This window comes from Papio anubis, chromosome 14, assembly GCF_008728515.1.
Source record: "Papio anubis isolate 15944 chromosome 14, Panubis1.0, whole genome shotgun sequence".
Lineage (NCBI taxonomy): Eukaryota > Metazoa > Chordata > Mammalia > Primates > Cercopithecidae > Papio > Papio anubis.
This window is the reverse complement of record NC_044989.1, coordinates 70,383,260-70,409,545: the sequence shown is the minus strand read 5'-3', so window position 1 is coordinate 70,409,545 and position 26,286 is coordinate 70,383,260. Positions and strand designations below refer to the sequence as shown.

At 43.5% G+C, this 26,286-nt stretch overlaps 1 long non-coding RNA gene across 16 annotated transcripts in view; it reads left to right on the top strand.

Moving 5' to 3' along the window:
- Window positions 1–26,286, top strand: part of LOC101020273 — a 139,981-nt gene that overhangs the window by 56,043 nt on the left and 57,652 nt on the right. Inside the window, exon 6 of one of the 16 annotated variants that reach the window (XR_001894254.3) lies at window positions 11,263–12,880. The exons of the other annotated variants lie outside the window; for them this stretch is intronic. This is a non-coding gene — a long non-coding RNA (uncharacterized LOC101020273). Of the gene's footprint in view, window positions 1–11,262; window positions 12,881–26,286 lie in introns of those variants that run through there. 16 annotated transcript variants of the gene reach the window in all.

Below are 26,286 nucleotides of genomic sequence, written 5' to 3'. Positions count from 1 at the left end.
CTGTGATAACTTGAATTGAGCCTGCTTTTGAGGAACTTTTGTTCAGTATAAAAATAATTTTAATTGTAGATAGAGTGTTAGGATGTGACAGATACAGATTAATCTGTGGGAATTCAGAGGGAGGAGAGATTTTTTCTAGCTTTTAAATTGAGAGAGGTAGGTGAGTTTTGTGAAAATAGGATTGTTTTAAAGAACACTTTAAACAGTTTTGCTTATACTATGGTCAGAGGTAGCATTAATACAAAGGAGAATCTATTATCATTCATAGTATTAAAAATTATGAACGAGCTGGGCGAGGTGGCGGGCGCCTGTAGTCCCAGCTACTTGGGAGGCTGAGGCAGGAGGAGAATGGCGTAAACCCGGGAGGCGGAGCTTGCAGTGAGCTGAGATCCGGCCACTGCACTCCAGCCTGGGCGACAGAGCGAGACACCGTCTCAAAAAAAAAAAAAAAAAAAAAAAATTATTGGCTGGGTGTGGTGGCTCACGCCTGTAATCTAGCACTTTGGGAGGCCGAGGCGGGTGGATCATCTGAGGTCAGGAGTTCGAGACCAGCCTGGCCAACATGGTGAAACCCCATCTTTACTAAAAATACAAAAATTAGCCAGGCATGGTGGTGTGTGCCTGTAATCCCAGCTACTTGGGAGGCTGAGGCAGGAGAATAACTTGAATCCAGGAGGTGGAGGTTGCAGTGAACTGAGATCACGCCAGTGCACTCCAACCTGGGTGACAGAGCGAGACTGTCCCAAAAACAAAAAATTATTAATATTATTAAAACTCTGAATTAATAGCAATACAGCATACTTCTTTTCCTTGTGCTTCTTTGATAATCACTGAAGCCATTTTCCAAAGAGCAGAACCTTTGGCAAGTAAGAGGAATTCACTCTTACTGGATGGTAGCTCTGTAGCTAGTGAATGAGAAGCAAGGATGTGGACCCAGTCAGGGAAGCTGCACTTTTAAGAAGCTTGTCTATAAAGTGAGAAGAGTTAGTGAAAGGAAGACATGGGATGTGGAGAGGGCTATTGATTTACATTTTGAGACCCAAGCATGTCCTTTTGCTGTGGGGAAAGAACTGGATAAGAGGGAGAAGTTGAAGATAGGAAAAATAAATAAACACTTTGGGAAGCTGAAGTGGAGGATCACTTGAGCCCAGGAATTTGAGAACAGCCTGGGCAACATGATAAGACCCTGTCTCCACAAAAAAAATTAAAAAATTAGCCAGGCTTGGTGGCATGCACCTGTAGTTCCAGCTACTTGGGAGACTGAGGTGGGAGGATCTCTTGAGCCTGGGAGGTCAAGACTGCAGTGAGCTGTGATCATGCAACTGTACTCCAGCCTGGGCCACAGAGTGAGACCTCGTCTCTAAAATAAATAACAATTGAAAATAGAAATAAAAATTGTTGAGCAAGGCCCTTGGGGAGAAGGGGTTACTACGTTCTGAGTACTGGCAGAGAGATTAAACTTGAGCTGAACAAAGGACAGGGCTACCACTGAGATGAACATTACCACCACCTAATCTGTAGGAATTCAGAGGGAGGAGAGATTGTTTCCAGCTTTTGGATCTAGAGAACTAGGTGAGTTTTGTGAAAACTGGATTGTTTTAAAAAATAAACAGTTTTGCTTATACTATGGTCAGAGGTAGCATTAATACAAAGGAAAATCTATTATCATTCATGGTATTAAAAATTATTGGCCAGGTGCAATAAAGCACCCTTTATTACTTTCCTACCTTTTGCCAACACTCTGCTCAACATTTTTTTTTTTTTTGAAAACAAGGTCTCTGTTGCTCAAGCTGGAGTACAGTAGTGTGATTGTAGCTCACTGCAGCCTCCATCTTCTGAGCTCAAGTGATCCTCCTGCTTCAGTCTCCTGAGTAGCTGGGGCTACAGGCATGCACCACCATGCCCAACCAAAGTTTTTGTATTTTTTGTAGAGACAGGATTTTTCCATGTTGACCAGGCTAGTCATGAACTCCTGAGCTCAAGCAATCTGCCTGCCTCAGCCTCCCAAAGTGCTAGGATTACAGGCATGAGCCACTACGCCCGGCCGTTTTAAAAATTTTCAGTAGAGATGAAGTCTCACTATGTAGCCCAAGCTGGTCTTGAACTTTTCTTTTTATTTGAGAGAGAGTCTCACTGTTGCCCAGGCTGGAGTGCAGTGGCAAAATCTTGGCTCACTGCAACCTCCACCTCCTGGGTTTAAGCAGTTCTCCCACCTCAGCCTCCCGAGTAGCTAGGACTATAGATGCATGCCACCATGCCTGGCCAATTTTTTTTTAGTAGAGACAGGATTTCACCATGTTGACCAGGCTGGTCTCGAACTCCTGACCTCAGGTAATCCACCTGCCTTGGCTTCCTAAGTGCTGGGATTACAGGTGTGAGCCACTGTGCCCAGCCTGGTCTTGAACTTCTGAGCTCAGATAATCCTGCCATCTTGGCCTCCCAAAGTGCTGGGATTATAGATGAGAGCCACTGCACCTGGCTGAGCATTTAAAAAAAATATTTAAATTTATTCATATTTTTTAGAGACAGGGTCTTACTGTGTTACCCAGACTGTCTTCAGAGTCCTGGGCTCAAATAATCCTCCTGCCTCAGCCTCCCAAGTAACTGGGACTACAGGCATGTGCCATCATGCCAGGCTCTTCTAGGCACTTTTAAATTTCGTTTGATGGGGCAAAGGATGTAATTGGGCAGAGGGATTTGGTGAGATTCTGGGAGACAGAAAGTTGGAGTTTTCTTCTTTTGAGTTTTGTTTTCTTTGGGCAGAAGTTGAGGTCATCTGCTGGTAGTGGGCAGAATGGTATGGTTTTTAAAAGCTGCTGTAGGAGGACACCTGAGCTGTGCTGAAGACCCAGCTAACATAGGAGATGATGAATTTTAGAGGAAGTAGCCCTCATGACTTCATGGTTGCTTTAGCAGCACAAAGCAACTTGGGGTTAAAACAAAGGAGGAATTTGTGTTCAGATAGTAGCTGTGTTTTGTGGGGCAAATGGAAGACATGGAATAGAGGGGTCTAGGGTATTGGTAGGAAAGTGGCCTCTAGCTGGCTAGAGAAAGAAATGAACCCAAGAGAGGAGTGATAGGTGGCATATGATAGAGAGTGGGGTTGTCAAGGGGCTGGAAATCCCAATGAAGTTGAAGAACAGAAGCTGTAGAAGTGAAAACAAGGAGATGCAGAAATATAGAAAGCCATGACCAGGCAAAGGGTGTGACTTGAGGTGGAAAGGCATACTGTGCCTCAGAGGCCAAAGTCCTTGATAACCGGAAGGTCTGCAGATGATAGCAGTGAGGAAGAGTGTAGTTGTTTGGCATGAGCCTCATGAAAGGAAGGATTTTTTTGTAGGAATAGTGGCTTCAGAGTAGCACTGAGGCTGGGCGTGGTGGCCCATGCCTGTCATCCCAGCACTTTGGGAGGCTGAGGTGGGCAGATCACTTGAGGTCAGGAGTTCGAGACCAGCCTGGCCAACATGGTGAAACCCCGTCTCTACTAAAAATACATAAATTAGCCGGGTGTGATGGCACGTGCCTGTAATCCCAGCTGAGGCAGGCGAATTGCTTGAACCCAGGAGGTGGAGGTTGCAGTGAGCCGAGATTGCACCACAGCACTCCAACCTGAATGACGGAACAAGACTCCGTCTCAAAAAAAAAAAAAAAGAAAAAGAAAAGAAAAAAGTATCTTTGAGGCGAATGTCTGTTTCTCCTTGTGGGGTGTCTTTTTTTTGTTTGTTTTGTTTTTTGTTTTTTTTTTGGACAGGGTCTTGCTGTGTCTCCGAGGCTTGGCACAATCTTAGTTCACTGGAGCCCCGAACTCCAGGGCTTCTCCTCCTAGTATTGCTAGGTACTGAAGAATGATTTCATGGCATGACTTTCATTTCCCAGAAAGCAAGTTCCTAAATGAGTATCAAGTTTCAGCTAGAGGGAAGGTGGCTAGGACCACCTTTCAGTCTTGCTTTCTGTACTGCCTGCCTAAGTAATGCAGAGTCTTAATGGGGCCTAGGGTGTTCTGGCCAAGTAGGACAAGCTCCACAAAGTCCTGGATCTTCCTTTGCAGGTAACAGGCGCCATTAATTCTTGGGGGAAAAGCCTGTGGCCCTCTTGCAGGCAAAATCCCATTTGGCCGCTAGGATTTTTTAACTGTTTAGGATCAGATTGAGCTGAGCCAGTGCTAATCATCTGTGAGAGGCTGAATGGAAGCTTTTAAAAAGGTTTCTTACTTAAAACTCTAGGAGTCAATGGACTCTTGAGCCTTTCTGTTCCTTTGGAGTCTGAAATTTATTTTTCTTGAGCTATGTTCAGTCATCTGCTTCACAGTGACAGCAGAAAATGCCCTAAAAAGTCCACATAATTTGGAAGAGTCTGGAAATACTCAGATAATTGTTCATATAGATGTTTTTGAATTTTCAGTGGTTCAGGATTCTTTCAACATTGTTAGTTCATGACCGCAAGCATTTAAAAAGCAACTTCCAAATAACTCAAACAAATACATTAAAATCTTCACAATTCTTTTTGCCCCTTTTTACCTTGACCCATTTTCACCACCATTCTGGCTATAAAACCAGATGTGAACAGCTCAGAAAATGATTGCCTAACCAGCCATTTCACCACAGGAGCCTAAGCAGAAGAGGCTGTTTGGATCAGAGCTTGGGGTGCACTGCTCCTGTCTCTGTACTACTTTTTTTTTTTTTTCTTTGAGAGGGAGTCTCACTCTGTCACCCAGGCTGGAGTGCGCTGGCACAAATCTCAGCTCACTGCAACCTCCGTCTCCCAGGTTCGAGCAATTCTCCTGTCTTAGCCTCCCAAGTAGCTGGGACTACAGGTGTTCACCACCACACCCAGCTAATTTTTGTATTTTTAGTAGAGATGGGGTTTCACTATGTTGACCAGGCTGGTCTTGAACTCCTGACCTCAGGCTCCCAAAGTGCTAGGATTACAGGTATGAGCCACCATGCCTGGCCGTCTCTGTACTTTTAGTTTGTAATGGGTTTTGCTACATAAAAATGAAAAACTTCTGTCTGGCAAAAGTCATTATAAACGAAGTTAGAAGACACCCAATAGGTTGGCAGAAAAATTTTGCAATATATGTAATAGACAATGGGCTAATATCTATAAAGAGTTTCTACAAATCAATAAGAAAAAGACAAACCCTGGTAGGAAACGGGCAGAGAATACAAAGAAGTGCTTACCCTTGAGCACAGAGTTCTCTAGACAAGGATGTTTATTGCAGTGGTAAATATCCACAAGTAGGGGTAGTATGAAGTACTATGTGGCTGTTAAAAGATGGAAGTACCTGTAATCCCAGCACTTTGGGAGGCCGAGACGGATGGATCATGAGGTCAGGAGATCGAGACCATCCTGGCTAACACGGTGAAACCCCGTCTCTACTAAAAAATACAAAAAACTAGCCGGGCGAGGTGGCGGGCGCCTGTAGTCCCAGCTACTCAGGAGGCTGTACTCAGGAGGCTGAGGAGGAACATGCGGAACCTGAGAGCTTGCAGTGAGCTGAGATCCGCCACACTCCAGCCTGGGTGACAGAGCAGACACTGTCTCAAAAAAAAAAAAAAAAAAGGATAGAAGTAGGTTTCTGTATCAGTGGTGCTTAATGAGGAACAGTATGGATAGAATGTTCTCATTTATTTTTTATTTATTTTTTGGTTTTTTGAGACGGAGTCTCGCTGTTACCCATGCTGAAGTGCAGTGGCACGATCTCGCTCACTGCAAGCCCGCCTCGGGTTCACGCCATCTCCTGCCTCAGCCTTCCCGAAAGCAGCTGGGACTACAGGCGCCTGCTGCCATGCCCAGCTAATTTTTTTTGTATTTTTTTTAATAGAGACGGGGTATCACCGTGTTAACCAGGGATGGTCTTGATCTCCTGACCTCATGATCCAACTGCCTCGGCCTCCCAAAGTGCTGGGATTACAGGTGTGAGCCACCGTGCCCAGCCTTATTTTTTATTTTTAAATTTAATTTTATTTTTTGAGACGGAGTCTTGCTGGCCCAGCCTGGAGTACAATGGTGTGATCTTGGCTCAACTTCTGCCTCCTGGGTTCAAGCAATTCTCCAGCCTCAGCCTGTTGAGTAGCTAGAACTACATGCATGTGCCACCAAGCCCAGCTAATTTTTGTATTTTTAGTAGAGATGGGGTTTCTCCATGTTGGCCAGACTGGTCTTGAACTCCTGACCGCAAGTGATCCACCTGCCTTGGCCTCCCAACGTGCTGGGATTATAGGCATGAGCCACCGTGCCTGGCTTAAATTTCTTTTTAGAGACAACATCTTGCTTTTTCATTCAGGCTAGAGTACGGTGGTGCCGGCATAGCACACTGCAGCCTCTAGCTACTGGCTTCAAGCAATCCTCCTATCTCTGCCTCTCAAAGTGTAATCCCACAATTTGGAATTACAGGCATGAGCCACCATTCATGGTCCCCATTGATGGATAGATTGATTGATTGATTGAGACAGGGTCGTCCTCTGTATCCCAGGTTGGAGTGCAGTGGCTCAATCATAGCTCGCTGCAGCCTTGATCTCCCAGGCTCAAGTGATCTTCCTGCCTCAGCTTCCTGAGTAGCTGGGACTGCAGGCTCACATCATCATGCCTGGCTAATTTATTTTTATTTTTAGTGGAGATGATACTATGTTGCTCAGGGTGGTCTTGAACTCAATCAGTTCTCCTGCCTCAGCATCCCAAAGTGCTGAGGTTACAGACATTAGCCATCTTGTCTGGCACCCATTTATTTAAAAAAATTTTATAATTATTTGATTTAGAATGTGTATATTGGCTGGGCACTGTGGCTTATCCCTGTAATCCTAGCACTTTGGGAGGCTGAGGTGGGTGGATCTTTTGAGCTCAGGAGTTCAAGACCAGCCTGGGCAGTAGAGACCATGTCTCTACTACTGAGCCAACTGATGTGGGAGGATAGCTTGATCTTAGGAGGCAGAGGTTGCAGTGAGCTGAGATCATATGACTGCACTCCAGCCTGGGCAACAGAGCCAGACCCCGTCTCAAAAAAAAAAAAAAAAAAGTAGCAAAAGCATATAACCTGTTTTAAATTTTAGCTTTTTTGTTGTTTTTTCTTTTTTTGAGATGGAGTTTTGCTCTTGTCGCCTAGGTGGAGTGCAATGGCGCAATCTCAGCTCACTGCAAGCTCCGCCTCCCGGGTTCAAGTGATTCTCCTGCCTCAGCTTCCCGAGTAGCTGGGATTACAGGTGCCTGCCACTACGCCTGGCTAATTTTATATTTTTAGTAGAGTTGGGGGCCAGGCTGGTCTCAAACTCTTGACCTCAAGTGATCCTCCTGCCTCAGCCTCCCAAAGTGCTGGGATTACAGGTGTTAGCCACCGTGCCTGGCCCCTGTTTTAAATTTTATTTGTGGGTGCTTTTAGGTTAAAATTTAAGGCTGTGTTCTTTCTTTGAGACAGAGTCTTACTCTGTCACCCAGGCTGGAGTGCAATGGTGCAATCTCGGCTCACTACAACCTCTGCATCCCAGGTTCAAGCAATTCTCCCGCCTCAGCCTCCCAAGTAGCTGAGATTACAGGCACCCACAACCACCCCCAGCTGATTTTTTGTATTTTTGGTAGAGACAGAGTTTTGCCATGTTGGCCACACTGGTCTTGGAACTCCTCAGGTGATCCATCCACCTCTGCCTCCCAAAGTGCTGGGATTACAGGTGTGAGCCACTGCACCTGGACAAGGCTGTGTTTTTCTAATTATGATCTTAATGAATGAAATGTTAACCTTTGCCTTTTTTTTAATGTAAGAAAAAAGACTTATTCCCCATCCTTGCATCCTCACCTTCTTTCTTTCTTTTTTAGTTTAATCTGGTATTATAAATTCTAGCCCTTGGAAAAGATTTAGAGAACTCTCACTACCCTTCTGTTCCCAGGGACTAAAAGGATTCCTTTTTTAAAAATCTTAATTTTTATTTTCATTTTTATTTTTATTTTTTTGAGACAAAGTCTTTCTTGTTCTCTTGCCCAGACTGGATTGCAGTGGTATGCTCATGGCTCACTGCAGCCTCAACCTCCCAGGCTCTTGTGATCCTCTTGCCTCAGCCTCCAGAGTAGCTGGAATTCCAAGTGCACAACACCGTGCCCAACTAAGCTAATTTTAAAACCTTTCATAGAGACGAGGTCTCACTGTGTTGCTCAGATTGGTCTCCCAGCTCCTGAGCTCGAGCAGTCCTCCTGCCTCAGCCTCCCAAAGAACTGGGTTTACAGGCATAAGCCACTGTGCCTAGCCTAAAAGGATTCCTGAGTAGGCTGCTGGGCCATGATGTCTGCAGTTGCACTTTTTGATATGATGAATAATGGAATTCAAAGTTCAGGATTCTTCTTTCCTGGAATTTGCTCACTTTTGGTATGTACAGCCATGCAAGAACCTCTCTGCCCCTGCCTCTGATGCAGTTGGAGGGGCTGGGGCCTCTGCATAGGAGGCCTTGCTTGCTTCATCCTCTTCAAAAGGAAAGATAAACCTGAGTGACCCAGGAAGGCAAGGCTTAGAGCTGGCCTCAATCATTGGAGGAAACCTGTCCCTTGCATTTGTCCTTGCCTCTCTTTTGGAGAGGCCCCTCAGCTGGTTTTAATCTTGGTCTCAGACCCTCATCAACCTAGGTGAATGGAGTACTTTAAGCTCGCTCTGGTTCTGCCTATTTCACTGGGATTTGAGGCTTCAAAGCTACAGCCTAGAAGCAACAGGGATTCTATCATAAGGTGGCCCAGGGACAGCAAGTCTTTTCTCTTTTAAAGATAGACAGCGTTGGCTGGGCGCGTGGCTCACGTTTATAATCCCAGCACTTTAGGAGGCTGAGGCGGGCGGATCCCTTGAGGTCAGGAGTTTGAGACCAGCCTAAAATACAAAAATTAGCTGTGTGTGGTGGCACACGCCTGTAGTCCTAGCTACTCAGGAGGCTGGAGAATCGCTTGAATCCGGGAGGCAGGGGTTGCAGTGAGCTGAGATCACGCCATTGCACTCCAGCCTGGGAACAAGAGCGAAACTCCATCTGAAAAAAATAAAATATAGGCAGTGTCTTAGGGACAGAAGCATTGCTTTCCTTAATCACATCCTCAGTGTCAGAAGACTGTCAATGAGTGTATGGGAATTGTTTCAGACTTGTTACATAGGCTTTACTTAGAGCTGGAGAGTTTATATAGAGAGATATAATAGAAACTTATTTAAAACAAAAAAATGGCTGTGGCCAGCTCTTTTCCTAAAGAGGGGTGGCTTAATTCATATACATAGGGGAGAAAATTATTCCATTCCCTTTACCACTACAGAATGGTAGTGGTGAGTGAAAGTTCAAAACTTCTTTTTGTTCCTCGGTGCTGATCAAGGGTAGAAGCTGAAGTGGATAGTTTATACTGTGGGTGGCTCCAGCTATGGGTCAATGGAAGTCAGAGAAAAGGGAGTGGAGAGCTAAGTTGTTCTGAATAATATAAGGGGGATTTCTCTCCCGCCCCAATACACAAACACAATGTGAGAAGCATTTGAAGAGGATAAAGGGGCCAAGCAGTGTGGTAATAACCCCTCAGTCTTTTCATACCTTCAGGAAAGTCTGATGGGCACACAGTGTGTTGAGTGAGTGCATATATGTGGTTTTTTTTTGTTTTTTGTTTTTGTTTTTTTCTGTTTGATAAAGCATGGAAAAGGGGGACTGAGTCCTATATCTGGAACAGCTTAGAGCAGAGGAAGAGATCCTCCTCAGGAAGTGAGAAGTAAGTGAGATAAGAAGTCCAGCAAGAAATGGAGTCAGAGCCAAAGAGACTATGAAGAGCATTAGCTCCTGATTTGCAGAAATTCTGGGAAGGCCATAGAACTTGGGATAGGGAGGTTCAGGGAGTTTTTTTTTGTTTTTGTTTTTTTTTTTTTTTTTTTTGAGACGGAGTCTTACTCTGTCGCCCAGGCTGGAGTGCAGTGGCCGGATCTCAGCTCACTGCAAGCTCCGCCTCCCGGGTTTTACGCCATTCTCCTGCCTCAGCCTCCGGAGTAGCTGGGACTACAGGCGCCCACCACCTCGCCCGGCTAGTTTTTTGTATTTTTTAGTAGAGACGGGGTTTCACTGTGTTAGCCAGGATGGTCTCGATCTCCTGACCTCGTGATCCGCCCGTCTCGGCCTCCCAAAGTGCTGGGATTACAGGCTTGAGCCACCGCGCCCGGCCAAGTTCAGGGAGTTTTTAAAACATACCCAAGGATAGGGTGGTTGTAGCTGACATCTGATTGCTGTAGTGCTGTGTAACTCATACAGTGTTTAACAGTGGTCCCCAAGATCCTGTTGATGCTTCAGGAACCATCATGTTATTCGTCTCTCTATTCAGACTCCAAAGAGGAACAGCAAACTTCCCAACAAAGGACTTTGTTATACTCTTCCCACCTTATGAATTACACAGAACCTGAGGATGCTAGTTAAAAGAGTCGGAGAGCTTCAGTCTCCTCAGCCACACCATTGCTGAGAAGGATATATCATTAGGGGTAAAGAGGTTGGGCAAAGTCTTACACAAAGTCTTGGAACTTGAAGACTGCTCTGAGCAAGGACCTAAGCAAAATAAATTTTTTTGAGATAGGATCTCACTCTGTCACCCAGGCTGAAGTGCAGTAGTGCAATCATGGCTCACTGTAGTCTTGACCTCCTGGGCTCAGGCAATCCTCCTGCCTCAGCCTCTTGAGTGGCTGGGACTACAGGTGCACACCACCATGCCCAGATTTTTTTTTTGTAGAGACCAAGTCTCGCCAGGTTGCTTTGGCTGATCTTGAACTTCTGGTGCTCAAGCAGTCCTCCCATGTTAGCCTCCCAAAATGCTGAGATTATAATTGTGAGCCACCACACTTGGTCTTAAGCAAATATTAACTCCAATCACTATCCTAAGCCAAGGTGTCTGAGCAGCTGAGGGAGGACCAGAGTGAATGCAGCTAGTGCCACACCAAACAAAATACTCTTGTTCATTCCTTAGGGAGGAGAACCTGGTTGATAGAGGAATCTATCTTATAGTCTTAACATTCACTATAATTCCAAACTTTGAGGACAATAGAGATCAGTGGGCTTTGACTGCCCAGCATGCAGTCTTCATTCTTAGGTAAGAACACTTTGATTTTCCTTTGGGGGACCACGTCCTTCCCCACTCTCAGACCAGATTCTGGTGGGATAAATCCCTTGGAGGACACATGACTGCAGTCAGAGAATAGCAGTTGACATGGGCATGGTTCCAAATCCAGGCCAATCGTGACTCTGGATTTCTGTTGGAACTATTAAGAAAGTGAACTCATTTCTTTTCCAGCGGGGTTCCCAAGCCTGTAAAATGTAAGCCTCATGCTGCCGGGGGCCATCTTGCCACCCCGAGGGGAACGCTGCCTGAGAGTGAAACCAACATAGATGAAAGCTGAGCTGTGAGATGGAGCGAGATGAAGGCCACATGACATCTTTGGAGCACCTGGATCTAACTGTGTCTTAAGCTAGTCTAACCCTGGAGATTTCATTTACATGGGCCCAGGTTTTCCCTTTTTTTACCCCTCCTTTTGAAAATTTGATTTGGAATTTTGCCAGTTGCAGCCAAAAGAGTTTTAACTAATCAGTGCCATAAATTTTATATAGTTCTCCTTACAAAATGTGGATCAGCCTTTCTCAACAGATCTTTTGTCTTAAAGTGCTGAATTGTAAGTTTGTCATGAGAATCACATGAGATCATGCATGTGAAGAACCTGCTATTATCCTCCTTGTAGAAAAAAACCAGTAAATATTAACTACAGGAAGCAAGGAAGGAGGAGGGTGAGGGGAAGAAGAAGGGGTACTGAGTTAAAAGAACCCTGAAGTCCTTAGGATAATCTAGGAACCCTCAGACCCAATCCGGTACCCCCATTCTAAATGCTCCTAGTGCCCCGTACCTTCTCATAACCCTTCATTATGATTGTAATGGTGTGTTTATGTAATAATTTTGATTAATGTCTCTCTCCTTCACTGACCTAGCAGTTCTAGCAGGGCAGTGATTTTGCTCAGTGTTGCATCCCCTGCACCTAGTCTGGTATGTGGCATTCAGCATACGTTTATTGAATGAATGGCCATGTGGTTACTCGGATCCTCCTTGATTGGGGTTAGGATTGTGGCAGAAGTGGCAAAATTAGAGTAGTCTCTGTCCCCTCTGCATCTAATACACTGCCCACACTCCCAACACATACACATATACAGAGAATTTGTCTCAATTAGATAATTAACTTCTTGGTTGTAAACCAAACCACTGGTTCTTAAACTTTCATTGGATCATTTTATTGAATTAAATAGTGTGGTTCTGGCCTAATGTCTGGAAAGCCTTGCAGAGGAGTGGGTCAGGTCTTTGTGATAAACAGGCAGCCTTCCCTGCTTCTGTGTCTTTATAAAATCACCTATTTAACTGGAGTAGTCCACCCTCCCTCAGGCTCTTATAGGAATGTGCTGGAGGCTGTAGGAAGGTGGGAAACTGAGAGGGAAAGGACTGGGCCTCTGGAGACTTCACTCTCTCCTAACAAGAAACAAAAGCAGTTAAAGGTGGCCTGAGGACAACCTGAAGCTCACTCCCTCAGCACTTTTGGCTGGAGCTCCCTTGTTGTTCGAGCCCCACTCAGAGCTCAGCACACCACCCCACCAGCACCCTCCTCCTCCCAGCTGAGGCTGCATTTCATCCCTTCCCCTAGCCTGCTTTCCCTGAGATGGGGGAGTATTTCCCAGGGCCCATGTGACTTCCACTGGCAAGTGACGATTACCAATGGTTTACTAGTCAGTAAAACTACCAAAGGCTTTTGTGCTGTAATAATCCTTTTCCTGTTTAAAACTCTGGGGATTTTCTACTGTTGCCAATAGTTTTTCAAGTCAGCAATTACGGTGTGGATTATGTAATGGCTAGGTATTAAAAATAGAAAAGACTAGAGTTTGCATCTATTTTAACCAAATCTTTAAAACAGAGCAAACGGAGGGGAAGGGTGGAGAGGGAGAGACCAGAGGAGGAAGGAGAAAAAGATCATGTGACAAGAGGCAGTGAGATTGCTTCTTATGACTGGATAAGACAGCTGACAATTCACTGTGCCCTTCTCCCATGATTTGTGGCCCAAGGACCTGCACTCCCTCCTCAGCCTCCTCTGGGGAGGGGTCCTTGATAAGAATTCTGAGGACACAAGACCCCTTGTGGATATTTCTTAGCTCAGCCTTGGTGTGCTTACCTGCTTCTGACAAGCAAAGTGGCTAAGTAGGGGAGGGAGTTGAATTTGATGTCCTCCACTAAGTCCAGGACTCCTATTTTGTTTTGTTTTGTTTTTGAGACGGAGTCTTGCTCTGTCGCCAGGCTGGAGTGCAGTGGCACCATCTTGGCTCACTGCAGCTTCTGCCTCCTGGGTTCAAGTGATTCCCCTGCTTCAGCCTCCTGAGTAGCTGGGACTGCAGGTGTGCTCCACCGCGCCCGGCTCATTTTTTGTGTTTTAGTAGAGATGGGGTTTCACCATGTTGGCCAGAATAGTCTCAATCTCGTGACCTTGTGATCTGCCCACCTTGGCCTCCGAAAGTGCTAGGATTACAGGTGTGAGCCACCGTGCCTGGTCGAACTCCTATTTTTTTATTGCCAATGTCTTTGCACTCAGCTTGTTTCTCTTGCTGGAATGGTAGTCAGGGTGTTGCTTATATGTCTTTAGCATTCTAAATTTCTGTCAGTCCCTTGGCCAAAGTTATTCCAAATAAATATTCAATATAATTACCTCCCACTTCCCTGCCCCAATCCTCTTCCTGTTGGATTGCTGCCACTCAGCCCCAGATATAGAAATTCCAGGGTTACAATGGGTTTGCTGTTGAATGACATCACACCAGTCCCTTACCCCCTACTCTGAGTTGAGGGATATTTGTATTTTAACAGAGACCCATTGAGTAACTTTAGGGCCTCTCTGGTGGTGGCGGAAGTTTAGGTGTCAGGGTTGATATTTTGGGAAGGAGAATTTATTTTATTTATTTTTTTGGAGACAGAGTCTGTCTGTCTCCCAGACTGGAGTGTGGTGGCGCCATCTCGGCTCACTGCAACCTCCGCCTCCTGAGTTCAAGCGATTCTGCCTCAGCCTCCCGAGTAGCTGGGACTACAGGCTTGTGCCACCACACCCGGCTATTTTTTGTTGCATCATCCCATGGTGGAATGTAGAAGGGCAAGAAAGTATACATGCGCAAGGGAGGAAGGGGGCCAGATTTATCCTTTTATCAGGAACCCAGTCTTGTGACTATGACATGAATCTATTTATGAGAGCACAGCCCTCATGACCTAATCACCTCTTAAAGATCCTACCTTTCAACACTGATGCATTGGGGATTAAGTTTCCGACACGTGAACTTTGGTGGATGCATTCAAACTACAGCACCAGGCTTCCTACTATGTCACCTCCAGAGGCACCCAAAGAGGAAGGTTTTGAGTTAATCACTTCATAATTTATAGCCCTTGAGCCGGCAGAGAGCCCATGCAGAAAGCACCCTATTTCCTAGGTCTTAGGTGGCATGGAGAGGTGAGTACTTTGAAGCAGATGTTCACTAATTTCCAAAGAGTCAACGCAAATAAGTTCAGTGGGGTTCATGGGAGAGAGACCTGAAATGAATCAGTTGTGGCTAATATTAGAAAGTTGTCTTCTCGTCATTACTTCCATCTATTTCCACATCTACCCCATCACACTCCATTCTCAGTATCTTCAACTGTACTGGAGTGGAAAAGAGTGCCAACAGCTCAGAATAATACTGGTTCTAGCTCCACCCAGCCTCCCCCAGTGCGACCCAACCTAGTAGAATTGCAGTGAAAGGAAGCGAGAGTTCTAATTATGGGTTTTAGGCATCTTTTCACTAGATATGTTGGAGGATCTGAGGACCTTCCTTGGGGAGCTTTAATCACAGTACCCTGGACTGGGAAGTGCCCATGATGTGGCACTTCTTTCTTATCCTGTAGGGTTTTTTTGGATACATAATAATTGAACATACTTATGGGGGTACATGTGATATTCTGATACATACAATGTACAATGACCAAATCAGGTTAATTAGCATATCCATCACCTCAAACACTTGTCATTCCTTTGTGTTGGTAACATGCTAAATTTTCTAGTTATTTAGAAACATATAACAAGTTATTAACTATAGTCACCCTTGTGTGCTATTGAATACTAGAACTTATTCCTTTTATCTAACTGTATTTTTGTAACCATTAACCAACCTCTCATCAGTCTCTCTCCCACCCTTCCCGGCCTGTAGTAACCACCATTCTACTCTCTACTTCCATGAGATCACCTTTTTTGTGCTTGGCTTATTTCAATTAACATAATGGCTTTGGTTTTATCCATGTTACTGCGAATGACAGAAATTCATCCTTTTTTATGACTGTATTTGTATATATACTACATTTTAATACATTCTTCTGTTGATAAACTCTTAGGTTGGCTATTGTGACTGCTGCTGCAGTAAAACATGGGAGTGCAGATATCTCTTCAATATACTGATTTCCTTTCTTTTATATGTATTATACCTAGCAGTAGGATTACTGGATCATATGGTAGATATATTTTTAGTTTTTTGAGGAACTTTCATATTACTTTCCACAGTGGCTGTACTAATTTACATCCTGCTCCACCCCCGCTTGTTTTGAGAGATAGGGTCTTGCTCTGTCGCCCAGGCTGAGTGCAGTGGCATGATCTTGGCTTACGGCAGCCTGGACCTCCCAGGCTCAAGTGGTCCTCCCACCTCAGCCTCCTGAGTAGCTGGGACTGCAGGTGTACATCATCACGCCCAGCTAATTTTTTAATTTTTAAATTTTTTGTAGAGACAGGATCTCACTGTGTTTTCCAGCTGGTCTCAAAATCCTGGATGCAAGCAGTCCTCCTGCCTCAGCCTCCCAAAGTGCTGGGATTATAGGAGTAAGCCTCTACTCCCAGCCTGCTATAGCTTTGTAGTATGTTTTGAAGTCAGGTAGTGCGATGCCTCTAGTTTTCTTCTTTTTGCTCGGGATTGCTTTGACTATTTGGGGTCTTTTGTGGTTCCCTAGGAATGTTAGGGTTGTTTTTTCGATTTCTGTGAAGAATGTCATTGGTATTTTGATAGAGATTGCATTGAATCTGTAGATTGCTTTGGGTAATACGGCCATTTTAACAGTATAAATTTTTCCAATCTATGAGCATGAGATACTTTTCATTTTTTGTATCCTCTTAAATTTCTTTCATCTTGTTTTATAGTTTTTATTGTAGAGATTTTTTACTTTGGTTAAATTTGTACCTAAGTATTTTTTTTTTCACTATTGTCAGTGGAATTCCTTTCTCAATTTCTTTTCGTGATTCTTTGCTGTTATACAGAAACGCTACTGATTTTTGTATGTTGATTTTGTATCCTGCAACTTTACTGAATTTGTTTATTGACTTCTAACAGTTTTTTGGTGGAGTCTTTAGGTTTTTAGGTTGTCTGCAAACAAGGATAATTTGACTTCTTCCTTTCCAATCTGGATGCCCTTTCTTTCTTTTTTTTCTGATCGCTCTGGCTAGGACTTCCAGGTCTATGTTAAATAAAGGTAGTGAAAGTGAGCATCCTTTTCTTGTTCCATATATATATATAATATATATTTTTTGAGACAGAGTTTCACTCTTGTTGCGCAGGCTGGAGTGCAGTGGTGCTATCTCGGCTCACTGCAACCTACGCTTCCTGGGTTCAAGCGATTCTCCTGCCTCAGCCTCCCAAGTAGCTGGGATTACAGACATGTGCCATCATACCTAATTTTTGTATTTTTAGTGGAGACAGGGTTTCACCATGTTAGTCAGGCTGGTCTTGAATTCCTGACTTCAGGTAATCCACCCACCTTGGCCTCCCCACGTGCTGGGATTATAGTCATGAGCCACTGTGCCTGGCTCTTGTTCTGTATCTTAGAGGAAGACTGAGAAGTGCCCATAATGTGGCATCTCTTTCTCATCCTTATAGGTTTTTAGTTCTTTGATGCTGGATTCCAATCCGTATTCTCACCAGAGGCTGACTTTGGTAAGAAGCACAAACTTCTGGTATGGTCCATATTTTAATTCTTTCAACCCATTGTGTCAATTAATGCACTTGGACGTGCCTGGTCAAGTGTCCTGGCCTTTGGTATGGTCACAGCCATTGCAGCATCAGTTTCTGTGTATCTGGATAGTCAGGCTACTCCAGACCATTTGTGTCAGCAGAAGCTGGAGTTCATAGAGAGTATCTGCTCTCCAAATCTCATCCCACCTTCCAGGCTTTGAGCAAGGTAGATGGTTTACCAAAGTATCTGCCTGAGGGGCTGCTAAGGGCTAGCATCAGTCCAGGAGTAAATCATCGGCACAGTCCACAAAGGAATCCTTTCTACATAAACCCAACTCTGTTGTGGCCTCCTTTCCTCCCACCCCATGGATAGGACCATAAGGAGACATCAGAACTCGACCACAGCAATGTTGGGTACACTGGTCATCTCCATCCTTTTCTTTTCTCTCCTTCTCCTCTCTCCTCTCTCCTCCTCCTCCCTCTTCCTCCTCCTCCTCCTTCTTTTCTCTCTTTTTTTCCTTTGGAAATGGAGTCTTGCTGTGTTGCTCAGGCTGGCCTTGAACTCCTGAGATCAAGTGGCTCTCCTGCCTAAGCCTCCTGAGTAGCTGGAACTACAAGCATGAGCCACCATGTCCTGCTCCATGCTTTTCCTGAAGGAGATCACTCTATCATTAAAATATTTAATGCATTTCTAATCCCCAACACGCATATTCACATGCATGCATGTATGTGTGTTATAATGGTGGTGCTTCTAGTGTCTAGTGTCTGTTGAGATAATACAAGTGGTTATAAGCTGGTATGAAAAGAATGACAAATTTAAGTGTATTTAATTTTTGTACATCCAATCACATTGACAAATTTGAGACACAATAGTGTTTATATATGTGGGACATATATTTGAGCTACAGACAGTGCAGGGTTCAAAAGGTGGATCTTTTGCATTAACTCTAGTACCAGGGGTCAGAGCTATGACATCAGTCACCCCTTACTGCATACCCTTCCCTTCCTAGACCTCTTCTGTGTCCATAAGATCAGCCTTAGGAATGAGTTTGGGGAGTGGGCCAAGACAGGCTGAGGGTTGGGCCTTAGAACTCCACCTATTTGCTGCAACTCCTCTGTCTGGGGTAGGGAGGGGGTGAGATGTGGGGAGAAGTGGTGTGGCACCCGATGACACCAGTCATACCTGGAGCTACAGCTGTCTTCCAACAGAAAACAGGGGAGGTAAGAGGAGGCAGGGAAAGGAAAGAAGAGGGTTGAGAAAGAGGGAGAAGAAGTGAGGAGAGGAGGGAAGGAGGAAGAGGGTTAGTGAGGAGGGGATTGTGGGCAGGGCAACCTTGGGGCTGAGCCAGATTGACAGGGGTGCTGCCCCTTGGGGAGGCAAGTAGGAGATTTCTTGGTATCCTGGCCCAGCCCTGGAGTAATCTGACTCCACGGGGCAGTACCAGCCCCTCTCTGTTCTCTCAGCATCTCCTTTCCTTCCAAACCAGACTGATAGTCCCAGGCTTGAAAGACCCATCTCTTTTGTCACAGAAGACTGCAACTGATGAACGACTTACTATTACTGACTGCCTTGACGGGTTTGCACTTTATGAGGAGATCTTAGCATATCACTTCTGCTGCCGTTATTAAGTATTACCCAAACTATATTACTACTACTTCTCTTCCAGTCAATTTTGGTAATTTTTATTTTTTTCTTAAAAAAGTTTTAAAATTATTGGAATAAATTTTTCATAGTCTTACTATATTTTAAAGCTCGATTTTATCTTCCATTTTTCATCCCAATATTATTTAATATTTCAGTCTTTTTTTTTTTTTTTTTTTTTTAATAGTGACAGGGTTTTGCTATGTTGGCCAGGTTGGTCTTGAACTCTTGGCCTCAAGCAGTCCTCCTGTCTTCGCCTCCCAAAGTGCTAGGATTACAGGGGTGAGCTACTGTGCCTGGCCTCAGCCTTTTTTTATGATCTGTTTTACTAGTGGTCTGTCTTTTCTTTAAGGACCCGTTTTGTCATCTCTATTGTTTGTCTTCTATTTCATTAACTTTTTCTTTCTAATTATTTAAAAACTAATTTTGCAATGGAAAAGTAATACAATGAGTCACTTTCTCTTCCAAACTATTATGAAAAGATCAACAACCCAAAGTAATAGAAAAAAGGACTTTTAAAAAAGAAATCTACATGGTTTATAGATGCAAGAAAATACTTTATTAGCAAGTACAACCATGCATTTTTTTTTTTTTTTTTGAGACAGAGTCTTCTCTGTTGCCCAGGCTGGAGTACAGTGCTGCAGTCTTGGCTCACTGCAACCTCTGCCTCTTGGGGTTCAAGTGATTCTTGTGCCTCAGCCTCCCAAGTAGCTGAGATCACAGGAGTGCGCCACCATGCCCGGCCAACAATGCATCTTTTAATGGTGGACCTCTAGGCCTGAGTGGAGAAGAGAGGCATCTTCAGAGAGGCGTCTACTGCAGAGAGAGAGTGCCTAATGGGGGGAACCCTGGACTACAGCCAGGAGGTTGCCCTGCTCTCAGCCCTGTCTTTTATTTACTAGTAATAAGCAAGGCATAGACCTCTCTTCTCTCCCCTGCAAATCGTGACTAATAAAAAATGTCCCCACCTGCCTTGCCTAATTGGCTGTTGTAGCACATCAGATTCAGAATGTGAAGAAGACAAGACACCTGAACTCCTGCTTAGGCCCTCGCCCCCCATCTTTCTTTTGCCACATGAAGCAGCAGGGAGGGGTTGCAGATGAAACCAGCCTGTTCTGGCGGGACTACTTAGCAGGCCCTTCCCTTAAAGGAAAATTGTTTTGAAAAGAAAGAGGGGATATTATTCTCTCTCTAGCTCACTGTGCTTTCTGTCTTATCTCTTCTTCAGTTTTGATTTTGATTTTGCTTTTAGGATTTTATAATTCTGTATTCTGTGGAGAAGCATGGGAGGGGAAGGTGTGTTGGAAACTGGGCCTAAAAACCAGGAGGCAGAAATGGACGTCCTGTATCAGCAGTTCTCAAGTGCTTTGGTCTCAGGACCCTTTTATACCCTTCTTCCTTCTTCATTTTTTTTTAGCTTTATTGAGTTATAATTGATACACAAAAAATAGCACACATTTGATTTATATGTCTTGAGGAGTATACATCTTGGCGAGTTTGAACATGTGCATACACCCATGAGACCATCTCCACAAGCACAATGCTAAACTTACCCATTACCTCCAAAAAATTGCTTGTGTTCTTTTTTTTTAATTTTTGTTTTTTTATTATATTTTAAGTTCTAGGGTACATGTGCATAATGTGCAGGTTTGTTACATATGTATACATGTGCCATGTTGGTGTGCTGCACCCATTAACTCGTCATTTACATTAGGTATATCTCCTAATGCTATCCCTCCCCCATACCCCCTCCCCACAACAGGCCCCCGTGTGTGATGTTTCCCTTGCTGTGTCCAAGTGTTCTCATTGTTCAATTCCCACCTATGAGTGAGAATATGCGGTATTTGGTTTTCTGTTCTTGTGATAGTTTGCTGAGAATGATGGTTTCCAGCTGCATCCATGTCCCTACAAAGGACATGAATTCATCCTTTTTAATGGCTGCATAGTATTCCATGGTATATATATGCCACATTTTCTTAATCCAGTCTGTCATTGATGGACATTTGGGTTGGTTCTAGGTCTTTGTATTGTGGATAGTGCTGCAATAAACATACGTGTGCATGTGTCTTTATAGCAGCATGATTGACAATCCTTTGGGTATATCCCAGTAATGGGATGACTGGGTCAAATGGTATTTCTATTTCTAGATCCTTGAGGAATCGCCACACTGTCTTCCACAATGGTTGAGTTTACAGTCCCACCAACGGTGTAAGACTGTTCCTATTTCTCCACATCTTCTCCAGCAACTGTTGTTTCCTGACTTTTTAATGATCACCATTCTAACTGATGTGAGATGGTATCTCATTGTGGTTTTGATTTGCATTTCTCTGATGGTGAGTGATGAGAGCATTTTTTCATGTGTCTGTTGGCTGCATAAATGTCTTCTTTTGAGAAGTGTCTGTTCATATCCTTTGCCCACTTTTTGATGGGGTTGTTTGTTTTTTTCTTGTAAATTTGTTTGAGTTCTTTGTAGGTTCTGGATATTAGCCCTTTGTCAGATGAGTAGATTGCAAACATTTTCTGCCATTCTGTAGGTTGCCTGTTCACTCTGATGGTAGTTTCTTTTGCCGTGCAGAAGCTCTTTAGTTTAATTAGATCCCATTTGTCAATTTTGGCTTTTGTTGCCATTGCTTTTGGTGTTTTAGACATGAAGTCCTTGCCCATGCGTATGTCCTGAATGGTATTGCCTAGGTTTTCTTCTAGGGTTTTTATGGTTTTAGGTCTAACATTTAAGTCTCTAATCCATCTTGAATTAATTTTTGTATAAGGTATAAGGAAGGGATCCAGTTTCCGCTTTCTACATATGGCTAGCCAATTTTCCCAGCACCATTTATTAAATAGGGAATCCTTTCCCCATTTCTTGTTTTTGTCAGGTTTGTCAAAGATCAGATGGTTGTAGATGTGTGGTATTACTTCTGAGGGCTCTGTTCTTTTCTATTGGTCTGTATGTCTGTTTTGGTACCAGTACTGTGCTGTTTTGGTTACTGTAGCCTTGTAGTATAGTTTGAAGTCAGGTAGCATGATGCCTCCAGCTTTGTTCTTTTGGCTTAGGATTGTCTTGGCAATGCGAGCTCTTTTTTGGTTCCATATGAACTTTAAAGTAGATTTTTCCAATTCTGTGAAGAAAGTCATTGGTAGCTTAACGGGGATGGCATTGAATCTATAAATTACCTTGGGGAGTATGGCTGTTTTCACGATATTGATTCTTCCTATCCATGAGCGTGGAATATTCTTCCATTTGTTTGTGTCCTCTTTTATTTCATTGAGCAGTGGTTTGTAGTTCTCCTTGAAGAGATCCTTCACATCCCTTGTAAGTTGGATTCCTAGGTATTTTATTCTCTTTGAAGCAATTGTGAATGGGAGTTCACTCATTATTTGGCTCTCTGTTTGTCTGTTACTGGTATATAAGAATGCTTGTGATTTTTGCATGTTGATTTTGTATCCTGAGACTTTGCTGAAGTTGCTTATCAGCTTGAGATTTTGGGCTGAGATGATGGGGTTTTCTAAATATACAATCATGTCATCTGCAAACAGGGACACTTTAACTTCCTGTTTTTCCTTTTTTTTTTCAAGTCATAACCAGTTTTATTGCAAAAGGACCCTGTACACATTTATCAGTTCTAATACCTTAATAGCTACCCAACAAGTCATTAACATACAGAAACATGCATCATTAGAAGCAAGAAATATCACCCATCCCTTCTGCATATTAGCAACTTGTCACTCCTGAGCAACAGTGCTCACATCACTGAGGTCTGTGAACAGTCACTTTTCGCATTCATCCTGAGTGAAAGATGGAATGACTTAAGTACAAATGCAACATATTATAAACAATTTCTTAGAAAAAAAGTCACAAATTAAACCAAAGTATTTTACAGAATTTACTACAAAACGCCATAAAAACTGCCTTCACTTAAGCTCTCTCTCCCCAGATCCGGCGAGCCAACTGGATTCCTTTGGGCATGATGGTGACTCCCTTAGCGTGGATGATACACAGATTAGTATCTTTGAACAGACCCACCAGGTACGCTTTGTTAGCCTCCTGCAGCGCACGGATGGCCGGGCTCTGAAACCTCAGGTCGATTTTGAAATCCTGCGCGATCTCCCTCACCAACCTCTGGAAGGGCAGCTTCCGGATGAGCAGCTGGGTCGACTTCTGATAGGGACGCATCTCTGGAAGCGCCAGGGTCCTGGGCCTATAGCAATGAGGCTTCTTCACCCTGCCGGTAGAGGGGGCGCTTTTCCTGGCGGCTTTCGTGTCCAGCTGTTTGCCGGGCACTTTCCCACTGGTGGATTTACGAGCTTAGGTCAGGCCATTTTCTTTCACCCAATGCCGAAGTTTTAGGTCACTTCTCCGACTGCTGCGCCGCTTCCGCTGCCCGAGGAAGAGCCGCAATCGCGGAGCAAAGAACCGACACTAGCCCAATGAATGACCAAACCGCTCTGCTGACTTCCTCTTTTTCCTAATTGAATACCCTTTCTTTCTTTCTCCTGCCTGATTGCCCTGGCCAGAACTTCCAACACTATGTTGGATAGGAGTGGTGAGAGAGGGCATCCCTGTCTTATGCCAGTTTTCAAAGGGAATGCTTCCAGTTTTTGCCCATTCAGTATGATATTGGCTGTGGGTTTGTCATAAATAGCTCTTATTATTTTGAGATACATTCCATCAATACCGAATTTATTGAGAGTTTTTAGCATGAAGGGCTGTTGAATTTTGTCAAAGGCCTTTTCTGCATCTATTGAGATAATCATGTAGTTTTTGTCTTTGGTTCTGTTTATATGCTGGATTACGTTTATTGATTTGCCTGTGTTGAACCGGCCTTGCATCCCAGGGATGAAGCCCCCTTGATCATGGTGGATAAGCTTTTTGATGTGCTGCTGGATTCGGTTTGCCAGTATTTCGTTGAGGATTTTTGCATCGATGTTCATCAGGGATATTGGTCTAAAATTCTCTTTTTTTGTTGTGTCTCTGCCAGACTTTGGTATCAGGATGATGTTGGCCTCATAAAATGAGTTAGGGAGGATTCCCTCTTTTTCCATTGATTGGAATAGTTTCAGAAGGAATGGTACCAGCTCCTCCTTGTACCTCTGGTAGAATTCGGCTGTGAATCTCTCTGGCCCTGGACTTTTTTTGGTTGGTAGGCTATTAATTATTGCCTCAATTTCACAGCCTGTTATTGGTCTATTCAGGGATTCAACTTCTTCCTGGTTTAGTCTTGGGAGAGTGTATGTGTCCAGGAATTTATCCATTTCTTCTAGGTTTTCTTGTTTATTTGCGTAGAGGTGTTTATAGTATTATCTGATGGTAATTTGTATTTCTGTAGGGTTGGTGGTGATATCCCCTTTATCATTTTTTATTGCATCTATTTGATTCGTCTCTCTTTTCTTCTTTATTAGTCTTGCTAGTGGTCTATCAATTTTGTTGATCTTTTCAAAAAACCAGCTCCTGGATTCATTGATTTTTTAGAGGGTTTTTTGTGTCTCTGTCTCCTTCAGTTCTGCTCTGATCTTAGTTATTTCTTGCCTTCTGCTAGCTTTTGAATGTGTTTGCTCTTGCTTCTCTAGTTCTTTTAATTGTGATGTTAGGGTGTCAATTTTAGATCTTTCCAGCTTTCTCTTGTGGGCATTTAGTGCTATAAATTTCCCTCTACACACTGCTTTAAATGTGTTGTTTGAATCTTTATTGTATCTGTGTTCTCATTGGTTTCAAAGAACATCTTTATTTCTGCCTTCATGTCGTTATGTACTCAGTAGTCATTCATTAGTAGGTTGTTCAGTTTCCATGTAGTTGAGCAGTTTTGAGTGGGTTTCTTAATCCTGAGTTCTAGTTTGATTGCGCTGTGGTCTGAGAGACAGTTTGTTATAATTTCTGTTCTTTTATGTTTGCTGAGGAGTGCTTTACTTCAAACTATGTGGTCAATTTTGGAATAAGTGCGATGTGCTGAGAGGAATGTATATTCTATTGATTTGGGATGGAGAGTTCTGTAGATATCTATTAGGTCTACTTGGTGCAGAGCTGAGTTCAGTTCCTGGATATCCTTGTTAACTTTCTGTCTCGTTGATCTGTCTAATGTTGACAGTGGGGTGTTAAAGTCTCCCAATATTATTGTGTGAGAGTCTAAGTCTCTTTGTAAGTCTCTAAGGACTTGCTTTATGAATCTGGGTGCTCCTGTATTGGGTGCATATGTATTTAGGATAGTTAGCTCTTCTTGTTGAATTGATCCCTTTACCATTATGTAATGGCCTTCTTTGTCTCTTTTGATCTTTGTTGGTTTAAAGTCTGTTTTATCAGAGACTAGAATTGCAACCCCTGCCTTTTTTTTTTGTTTTCCATTTGCTTGGTAGATCTTCCTCCATCCCTTTATTTTGAGCCTATATGTGTCTCTGCGTGTGAGATGGGTCTCCTGAATACAGCACACTGATGGGTCTTGAGTCTTTATCCAGTTTGTCAGTCTGTGTCTTTTAATGGGAGCATTTAGTCCATTTACATTTAAGGTTAATATTGTTATGTGTGAATTTGATCCTGTCATTATGATGTTAGCTGGTTATTTTGCTCGTTAGTTGATGCAGTTTCTTCCTAGCATCTATGGTTGTTATATTTTGGCATGTTTTTGCAATGGCTGGTACCTGTTGTTCCTTTCCATGTTTAATGCTTCCTTCAGGATCTCTTGTAGGGCAGGCCTGGTGGTGACAGAATCTCTCAACATTTGCTTGTCTGTAAAGGATTTTATTTCTCCTTCACTTATGAAACTTAGTTTGGCTGGATATGAAATTCTGGGTTGAAAATTCTTTTCTTTAAGAATGTTGAATATTGGCCCCCACTCTCTTCTGGCTTGTAGAGTTTCTGCTGAGAGAACTGCCATTAGTCTGATGGGCTTCCCTTTGTGTGTAACCCGACCTTTCTCTCTGGCTGCCCGTAACATTTTTTCCTTCATTTCAGCTTTGGTGAATCTGACAATTATGTGTCTTGGAGTTGCTCTTCTCGAGGAGTATCTTTGTGGCGTTCTCTGTATTTTCTGAATTTGAATGTTGGCCTGCCTTGCTAGATTGGGAAAGTTCTCCTGGATAATATCCTGCAGAGTGTTTTCCAGCTTGATTCCATTCTCCCCATCACTTTCAGGTACACTAATCAGATGTAGATTTGGTCTTTTCACATCGTCCCATATTTCTTGGAGGCTTTGTTCATTTCTTTTTACTCTTTTTTCTCTAAACTTCTCTTCTCGCTTCATTTCATTCATTTGATCTTCAATCACTGATAGCCTTTCTTCCAGTTGATTGAATCGGTTACTGAAGCTTGTGCATTTGTCACGTAGTTCTTGTGCCATGGTTTTCAGCTCTATCAGGTCATTTAAGGACTTCTCTACATTGCTTATTCTAGTTAGCCATTCGTCTCATCTTTTTTCAAGGTTTTTGTCTTCTTTGCGATGGATTCAAACTTCCTCCTTTAGCTCGGAGAAGTTTGATCGTCTGAAGCCTTCTCTCAACTCGTCAAAGTCATTCTCCGTCCAGCTTTATTCCGTTGCTGGCGAGGAGCTGTGTTCCTTTGGAGGGGGAGAGGCGCTCTGACTTGTAGAATTTTCAGCTTTTCTGCTGTTTTTTCCCCATCTTTGTGGTTGTATCCACCTTTAGTCTTTGATGGTGGTG